The sequence below is a fragment of the Octopus sinensis genome, linkage group LG23 (assembly GCF_006345805.1).
Source record: "Octopus sinensis linkage group LG23, ASM634580v1, whole genome shotgun sequence".
NCBI lineage: Eukaryota > Metazoa > Mollusca > Cephalopoda > Octopoda > Octopodidae > Octopus > Octopus sinensis.
This window is the reverse complement of record NC_043019.1, coordinates 13,468,845-13,478,844: the sequence shown is the minus strand read 5'-3', so window position 1 is coordinate 13,478,844 and position 10,000 is coordinate 13,468,845. Positions and strand designations below refer to the sequence as shown.

At 36.1% G+C, this 10,000-nt stretch overlaps 1 protein-coding gene across 1 annotated transcript in view; it reads right to left on the bottom strand.

The window, feature by feature from the left end:
- The window catches only part of LOC115223691 (exostosin-1), a gene marked incomplete at its 5' end in the record, with an annotated part of 177,277 nt that overhangs the window by 144,905 nt on the left and 22,372 nt on the right, over window positions 1-10,000 (bottom strand). The gene's annotated exons all lie outside the window — the stretch shown is intronic.

The following is a 10,000-nucleotide window of genomic DNA, read 5'->3' as shown; positions in this document are numbered from 1 at the left end:
CTTCTACTATAGCCTCGAATCCAGAATCCTTGTCCAGTACCGGATCGATCCCAAACTCTAATATGTTTGTGTCAGTCAACTTCCAACATGGTTGACTTTGCCGTTCATCCTTTCAGCCTTCATATGTACCAGTTGCATGCTGGGGTCAGTGTAATCAACTAGCCCCTTCCCCAAAATCTTGTGCCTATGATAGAAGGGATTATTAAACCAAAATCAAAGTTGATCAACATCAATGGAAATTGCAGCTGTGATATCAGTGCCGGTGGCACATAAGCGAACCATCCGATCGTGGCTGTTGACAGCGCCGCCCCAACTAGCCTCCATGCCGGTGGCACGTAAAAAGCACCATCTGACCGTGGCCGATGCCTGCCCCGTTTGGCACGTAAAAAGCACCCACTACACTCACGGAGTGGTTGGCGTTAGGAAGGGCATCCAGCCATAGAAACATTGCCAGATCAGACTGGGCCTGGTGCAGCCTTCTGGCTTCCCAGACCCCAGTTGAACCGTCCAACCCATGCTAGCATGGAAAACGGACGCTAAATGATGATGATGATGATTATTATTGAACAAATCTCGTTATCATAATTATTATTTATTGTCCCCAAAATACTTGATTCTGTCATTGCAGTCAGATTTCTTTGATACTATTTGATACTATTTGTTAAATATAACTTTCTTTCGCAAAAAAATGAACCCCACCCCTACTAAAAAAAAAACAACAAAAAAGCCACAAAAACTTCCAAAAAAAAGAAAGAAAAAAACAAAGAAAGATTTATTTTGATTTTTCTTTTGTCAGTTTTTTGGTTTTCTGGGAAGTTTTCAAAAGTAAACCATGATAACCTTTCTGAGAATTTATCACTTTGTGTGATATCACCTTTGCATAGCTATTTTATCACTTCTGATATCACCTCCATGAATCACTTCTAAACATGCTGTGAGTGGTTTAGAAAATCATGTAGCTCCCACATGGCCACTACAGACTCATCATCACAGCCATATCAATAGTAGTAGTATTAGTAATAGTAGCAGTAGCTGCAGTAGTAGTAGTAGTCGTAGCAACAGTAGCGATAGTAGTCGCAGTAGCCACAAAAGTAGTTGTAATAGTATTGGTAGTAGTAGGTCATGGTAGTATTGGTGGTAGAAGTTGTAATAGCTGTAGTAGTAATAATGGTAGTGGTGGTAGTAGTAGTAGTGGTGTGGTAGTGGTACTGGCAGTAGTGGTAGTAGAAGTAGTTTGTAACAGTAGCAGTAGTAGTAATGCTGGTGATGGTGGTGGTGGTAGTAGTAATGGTGGTGGTAATAGTAGTAGTAATAATGGTGGTGGAGGTAGTAGTAATGGTGGTGGTGGTAGTAGTAGTAATTATGGAGGTAGTGGTAGCAGTAATTATGGTGGTGGTGGTAGTAGTAATAGTAACAGTGGTGGTGGTAGTAAGTATGTCTATTTTTTAAAGAAGCCTCGTTGGGCTGAGTCATGCCATAGTACCCCACCACCTCACCACCACCACCACCACCACCACCACCACACACAGTAACCCACCCTGCACACATTTGCAGCTCAAAATAAATGAAAAAAAAATGTATACAATTAAAATTAATTTTTAACGAAGCATTCGAAACATTTAACTTTAAATCTCTTTTAAATTGGCACCTCACATGTCTATCGAAATTAATTTTTAATTCTTTACTATTCAAACGTATTTGTCTTTCGGTGCTTGACTAAATTCGGTTCGTGGCAGAACGGTTAAGAAGTTACTTTTTCAGTCTTGTGGTTCCTGGTTTGGTACCGTTGTGCATTTGTCTTCAACAAGAGTCTTACATCAGAGCTTCAAGCTGATCAACACACACCAAAGTCAGAAAACAGCACAGCTCCCATGACTTTAGGAAACATTTTTTCACGCTGAGAGTTGCTAAAGCATGAAACAAACTGCTAGCATCAGTTGTTAGTTGTCGGAGCACTGCATCCTTCAAAACTTCCATGCTTTCTGAGATTCACCAACACTACACCTGATTTTCTCCCCTCCATACACACACAAGCATGTATCTGACTCATACATTGTTTGCTTTCCAGACGCCTACACTTTATACACACTTTCTGACAAGTTGTGGTGCACCTGAGCACTGTATACAATAATTTCATCATTATTATTATTATTATTATTATTATTATTATTATGCACACATGCGCATACACACACGTGTAGATGGGGTTTCAATCCTGCTGAGTGGTACTTGAAAGGGCAAGTACCTTCTGCTTCAGGCTGGGATACACGGGCCTTTGGAGTGAAATACAATACACACAATGCATATGGAATCTAATTGTGTGTGTTGAGAAATTAAGTGTGTGTGTGTGTGTGTGTGTGTGGAATGGCTGTGTGGTAAGTAGCTTGCTTATGAACCACATGGTTCCAAGTTCAGTCCCACTGCATGGCACCTTGGGCAAGTGTCTTCTACTATAGCCTCAGGCTGACCAAAACCTTGTGAGTGGATTTGGTAGATGGAAACTGAAAGAAGCCCGTCATTCTTTTGGGGTTGATAAATTAAGTAATAGTTGTGTACAGGGGTCGATCTAACCGACTGACCCCTACTCCCAAAATTTCGGGCCTTGTACCTAGAGTAGGAAAGGATATAAAAGATGGGCTTCAGCAAATATCCCGCTCAATGCCACGGATTTGCTTGTCAGTTGTTGACTTTAACTAATCGAGCATGGAGCATGTCCCTTGGTGGCTGACGATATGTGCATTTCTGATCACAAGCAGAAGTAGCGGGTGGGGCATCATAGCCATGTGTTGAGAGGGATTCTTTGGAGTTTGAATAATTCACCTTTGGAAACATGGGTGTTTTGTCCAACATCCTTAAACAACCCTTATTCAGGGACCTTTTGAGCGGGATGGGTTACTCAACCTGAAGAAAATTCTAACCGGGCCCCACCCATAAGGTCATGAGCTGTTTATCTCGATATGAAATCACCATGTCACGCACATATGGTTGCGATGCATGTGCCTGGTGTACCCTTATCAGACGGGTAGTCATGATGGGTATATTGGGCTTCGTGTATTTGTACCCCAGTGCCACTTTGATGGCATGCACTGCTCCTTCACTCAATAAAAATGATAATAATGATAAGAAGAATATGGGGAAGATCAGATTGGAATAAGAAACCCAAAATAACAAGACAGTCATGTCTGGAATGTCTTTGATCCTTAGCCTGTTTGATGAAGCCTAACCTTGGGCTAATAATAACAAACAATGACTGAAAACAACACACTCACCACCACCACCACCACCACACAGTATATATAAAATCGACACACACATACACACACACACGTACCCACCCTATATTTATGTGTATATTATGCAGTGTGTAGTGAATTCAAAAATAACTAATAAATAATTTTAATTAGTTTATCAAACATACCGGAAACTGATTAAAATACTATTCAGGAAATTGAAAGGGAAACTAATCCAGTGGGGGTGGGGCTGGGGGTAAGGGTGGTGGTGCAGAGGGGGGAAAGTAGAAAGGGGTGGGAGAGGAGGAGGAGAGGGGAAGATTATCTGTCTGTCTATCTGTATTCATGTAGGGACAGGGAAAGAAAGAGACAGATAGGTGTACACACACACACACACATACACACACATGGATGTATGTTCACATGCATATACAAGTATATCTATATCCTCTCTATGTGTGTTTATGTATGTATGTATGTTTGTGTGTGTATGGGTATATATATTCATACACACACACACTCCATTTCTTAACTCTTGTGTATGTGTATGTGTGTGTGTGTATATATATGAGTGTGTATGTATATATGCATATTTATATGTATCTGCGTGTATGTATGCAAGCATATATATACATACATATATATATATATATATACATATACATATATATACATATATATACATGTATATATATACATATATATATATACATATATGCATATATATATATGTATATATATATGTATGTATATGTATATATATATGTGTGTATGTATGATAGAGAGATGAACAGACAGATGAGTGTGAGACACACGCATGTTGTTAATGTGCATGTATATATATATATATATATGGTTATCCGTAATAATGAAGGGTGAAATTAATTAATTTGGAATAATTATCAATTACACCAAGTAGTCTTCCGCATGTAAAAGCCTCATTCGAGGAAAATTTAAGTAATACTAAGCAATAAAGGGTTTAGCAACGAATTGCCTTACCACATACCGAATTTAGAAATAGCAGTCAAAAAGTTATAGCTAAGAAGAAATAGCTATAACTTTTTATTGCTTAGTATATATATATATGCATATATCACACGCTTGTGTGATATATACACACAAACAAACATATATGGACACATATGTACGTACATACACAAATACACACACACTACTAAGTCTGTAGAAAGACTTCAAATTAAAAAAAAAAAAATTTTTATGTTTTTTTTTCCATTTTTCTTTATTTTTTGCATTTATAATTTTGTGAAATTCACAGCATTTTCCATCATGTTATTGATATATAAACATTGGCAATTTGCGAGATGCAGGGGAAAGATAATCATCAAAGTCGGTGGTGGTGGTCGCATCTTGGAGTGGAATCTTATCGTGGGATCTATGCATCTTAATATCTTTTAGACATCGTTTGTTGATGTTGTTTGTTGTTGTAGTTGTTGTTGTTGTGGGTGTGGCGAAGCTTGTGAAGTTTAGTGGTGGGTGGGATGCGATGATGTAGGGGTGGTGGTGGTGGTGGCGGAGAGAGGGGGAGAAAGAGAAGGAGGGAGGGACAGGGAGAGCGAGGTGTTAAAAACTTCTAGTAAATGATGGAGCAATGCGATAAGTGAGAGAAGGAGGTAAAAGATTTCAGAGGGAGGGAAAGAGAGAGAGAGAGTGAAAGAGAGAGAGAAAGAGTGAGAGAGAGAGAGAAGAGAGAGAGAGAGTGAAGAGAGAGAGAGAGAGAAAGAGTGAGAGAGAGAGAGAGAGAGAAAGAGAGAGAGAGAGAGAAAAGTGAAGGAGAAAACAGAAAAGCAGATAAGATAGTCACAAGCTCAGACATTGTGTGTGTGTATGTGTGTATATCATCATCATCAACATCATCATTTAACGTCCGTTTTTCCATGCCGGCATGGGTTGGATGGTTTGACTAGAGACTGGCAAGCCAGGAGGCTGCACTAGGCTCCAGTCTTGATCTGGCAGTGTTTCTACAGCTGGATGCCCTTCCTAACGCCAACCACTCCGAGTGGGTGCTTTTTTCGTGCCACCAGCACGGGTCTGAACCCAACAGGTAGTCAGCTGCTATACAGTGAGGTTTGTTGACCCAACTGATTAATTCCACCCCTTTTACGGCGACTTTTTCACTGTTTCTGATATTAAAGTGTGTATCATCTGAAGTATGGAACAAACTGCCGGCATCAGTTGTTAGTTTTCGGAGCACTGTATCCTTCAAAACTTCCATGCTTCCTGAGATTCGCCAACACTACACCTGCTTTTCTCTCCTCCATACACACGCAAGCATGTATCTGACTCATACACTGTTCACTTCCCAGACATTTGTACATTACTGCATATGCTTTATACGCACTTTTGACAAGTTGCGGTGCACCTGAGCACTGTATACAATAATTTCATTATTATTATTATTATATTGGTATTTTTGTTTGTTTATTTAGGCTCCTTCACTATTTTATAATTTATTATTGCTTTTCAGAATATTTTGTTCCTATGCTTACCTGATATGACCATCTCAGAGTGGCTATTTATCACATTTTCCCTGGATGTGATTATTTCCAGGGTTTCTTCAAGGCATATGTTGCATATACTAGTGAAGTCCCATTATAAGGTGCAGCATTTTTTATAATGGACCAATGGGTTGTGTATTCCATTCCCTTCGGTTTTAGCATCCAGATGAGGTTCGACAGAGATGTGGATCGTCTTTTATTTTATATATATATGATGATTATTGATATATATATACATAAAGTTAATCCAAACATGAACAAAGAGAAAACAACAACGCAAGGATGTGGAACAAGTATAGTGTTATTGGATGCTCAGGAAAGGAAGGGAAGAATGAGGGTTTAACGTTTCGAGTGGAGCTCTTCGTCAGAAATATAGAAAAAGGTAAGGTCCAGGGAAGACAAGACAAAAAAAGAAAATCGCCAACACTGAGATATACAGAAATATACAAACACACACACATATACATACATGTACATATAAATACATATATACAGATTATATATAAACATACATATATATAATACATACATACATAGAAATTTATAAATACATATTATATATATATAATACATACATACATACGTCGAAATTTATAATACTATATATATAATACATACATACATACATAGAAATTATAAATACATATATATATATATATATAATATATATATATATATACATATATATGTATAAATACATACATATGCATATTATATATACATATATATATATATATATATATATATATATATTATATATATAACATACATACAGATAAATAGAAAGGTACAAAGAGATACATACAAACACAAATATTCCTAAAAAAAAGATATGATTGGGGGAGAGAGAGAGAGAGAGAGATGGGGAGGGAGAGAAAGAGAGGCGGGTGGAAAAGAGGTGTGTGTAGATAAATACGTGTTTTTCAAAGATGAAATATTTAAACTATTAGACAGGGCTGTGATTGTTTTGACTTTATGCCAAGGGTGGGTGGCTCGGTGAGTGGGTGGGCGCGTTCAAAGAGTGTCCATGGTGCTGTTACCTTTACGAGACAGATATGTTGGGTGGAGAGTGTTTATTTAGTTAAGAATTAAGGAAGTAAATCAAATAAAAATTGAAATAATATGGTAATTGAGGGCAACAGACAGGCGCACACGGTGGGCGGGGGGGGGGGGGGAGAAAAATCAAATGGAAAACATAAGGATGATTATCTCAAGATGAAGAGACTGGCAAGAAAAGAAGAAAATTAAACATGGATATCTCTTATCTGTTATCTTTTATACTAGTTTCAGACATTGGACTGTGGCCAGGTTGGGGCAGTACTTTGAAGGGTTCTTAAGTCAAACATATTGACTTCTGATCCCAGGACTTGTGTGTGGTTTTTTTTTTTTTATCCTTTTTGAAGTTTGGTACTTGTTCCACTGGTCTGCTTATAGAATTGCTACATTACAGGGATGTAAACAAACCAACACCGATCGTCAAGCAGTTGGAGGAAGGTTTATTCATACAAACACAAAGAACACACACACACACACACACACAACAACAACAACTGCTGATAGCCATTGGATAAAATAATTTGTCAGTGATGGTTAAAATGTCTTTTGAGGCTTCCGTTATATTTGCAGACCTTATGGCATACATGGTATTGAGCGCATTCGGATGGAGGATGTCCGAGATCCAAGAAGACACACACACAAACAGACAGAACAGATTTTATATAATAGATGTTCCTTCTTAAACTCTTTTTAATTTAGTTTTGACTGGTCACCTCCTTGATAGGAAAGTTGTAAAGGAAAGTGTCTTGTTTTAATTATCCCGATTTAAATCTTATGAAGGTCTTGCAGATTTTTATAGTCCCATATGAATTCAGGAGTTGAGTCTCCCCCTAAGAACCCAAGCTTACCCATGCTTTGCTTCAGGCAGGGCTGCTGTGTATTCTGTTGACGTGTATGTGTGTATATGTAGATATGTAGCATGAGGGTCTGGGTTCAATCCTATTGCAAGATGTCTTTTTCCATAGCCATGAGTTGATCCAAGAAACATTTTTTTGAAAAATATTGTTTCAACGAGCAATGAAAGAAACGCAGGTGGTATAGTGTTGGTGAGGAGAAGTTTCTTGGAACAAACTTGTGAGAAGGAGAGAGAGAGAGGTAAATATATATGTATATATATATATATAAATATATATATAAATATATGTATATATATATATATATATATGTAGATAGATATACAAATACAGAGAGAGGGGAAGAGAGAGAAATAGCAAAGGTTGAACAATGACGCAGAAGCTTACAAACGAGAAGAAGCGCAGCAGATTATCGGTACCTTCTTTTGACAATCGTCTGCTGCTGCTTCTTTGAGGATTAGAATGGAATTAAAAACGGTAAAAAAAAAAAAAATTCAATAAAAAGCAAAAAACATAGAAAAACAAAAACGAAGACAATGAATTCTTATTAATCCTCTTTCTTTTTACACTGCAGCTGATTTGCATTAATAAGTGCAGCTTCCTTTAATTCTTGACATATTCGCAGTTAGGAACCGTTGCAGCTTATAGTGCACGTGTGTACATGTGTGTGTGTGTGTATGTGTGTGCTTTGTATGTGCTTAAGCATATATATAAAATTAAGGTGAAGGTTTTTCTGCACATGCCTGTGTGTGTTTGTGTGTGTATGTGTGTTATATGTAAATGCATGTGTACGTGTGAGTGTGTGTATGTGTGTGTGTATGCATAAATCTGTGTAGGTAAATTTCTTTGCATAAGTGTATGTATTTATATACTAATGGTATTTCATGTGGGTGTGAGTGTAAGAGCATGCATGTGTGTGCATGCATGTGTGTGCGTGTGTATATATATATATATATTATATATATATATGCATTTGTGGGGCTGAGTATATGTTTGTACATGTGGTGTGTTCGCACATACATGTGTATCTATAAGGCATATATATGTGTGTGTGTGTGTGCAAGTGTGGATTTCAGCACACCATTCTTCATGTAGAATATGGAATACCTTCATTAAAAAAACAAAAAAATTTCTGAAAACTTCCAGTGCTTTCCAAATAATACCATTGTAACACCATCTCTACCACTGCCACCATTCGCATTGTCATTAACATTCACTACTACTACTACTACTAATGTTAGCATTAAAAAAACACAGTACCATTCCTAAATGTAGCACCAATAAAAATTGCCGTCCTTTTATGTCAAGCCAATGAAGGGGGCTCGGCTCTTAAGTGGTCAGTCATGGTGCTAGTAAGAGCCACCAAGATTTCACTGACATCACACTTTATCTTCTGAAAAAAAGAACAGAAGTGATTGCCACAGCTGGAATGCTTTATGTAACATATCTGGTTATTCAAGACTGATCTGTGGCTGAGCAACCACCGTCAGTATACACAAGTGCATGTGTGTGTGTATAAATGCATGTGGAAATCACTCGGCGCCGAGTGTATTGTTTTCTATATCAGCTATGCAGTAATCCCTCGACTATCGCAGGTGTTCTCTTCCATAAACCCCGCTGCAGCAGGTGAAAATCCACAAAGTAGAAACAGCGCTGGACTGCATATTTTTCTTTATTATTTTTTATAATTTGTATATATGTTATTTTATTATAAATGCAAACCAACACCACGGAGGGATTGGCGTAAGGTTAAATAATGAACCACGATATGGCAAGGGATTAGTGTGTGTGAGTGTGTGTGTGTATATCTATATATATACATATAATATATATATACATATACATATATATATATATATATATATATATACATATATATATATATATATATATATATATATATATATACATATATATACATATATATAATATATATATATATACATATATATACATATATATATATATATATATATACATATCTATATATATATATATATATATATATATATACATATATATATATATATATAATATATACATATATATATACACACACATATATATATAATATATATACATATATACATATATAATACACACACATATATATAATATATATACATATATATATATCTATATATTATACATATAATATATATATATACATATATATATATATACATATATACATATACATATATACACATATACATATATACATATATATATATATATATATATATACACATATATATATATACATATATATATACACACACATATATATAATATATATACATATATACATATATATCTATATATATATACATATATATATATA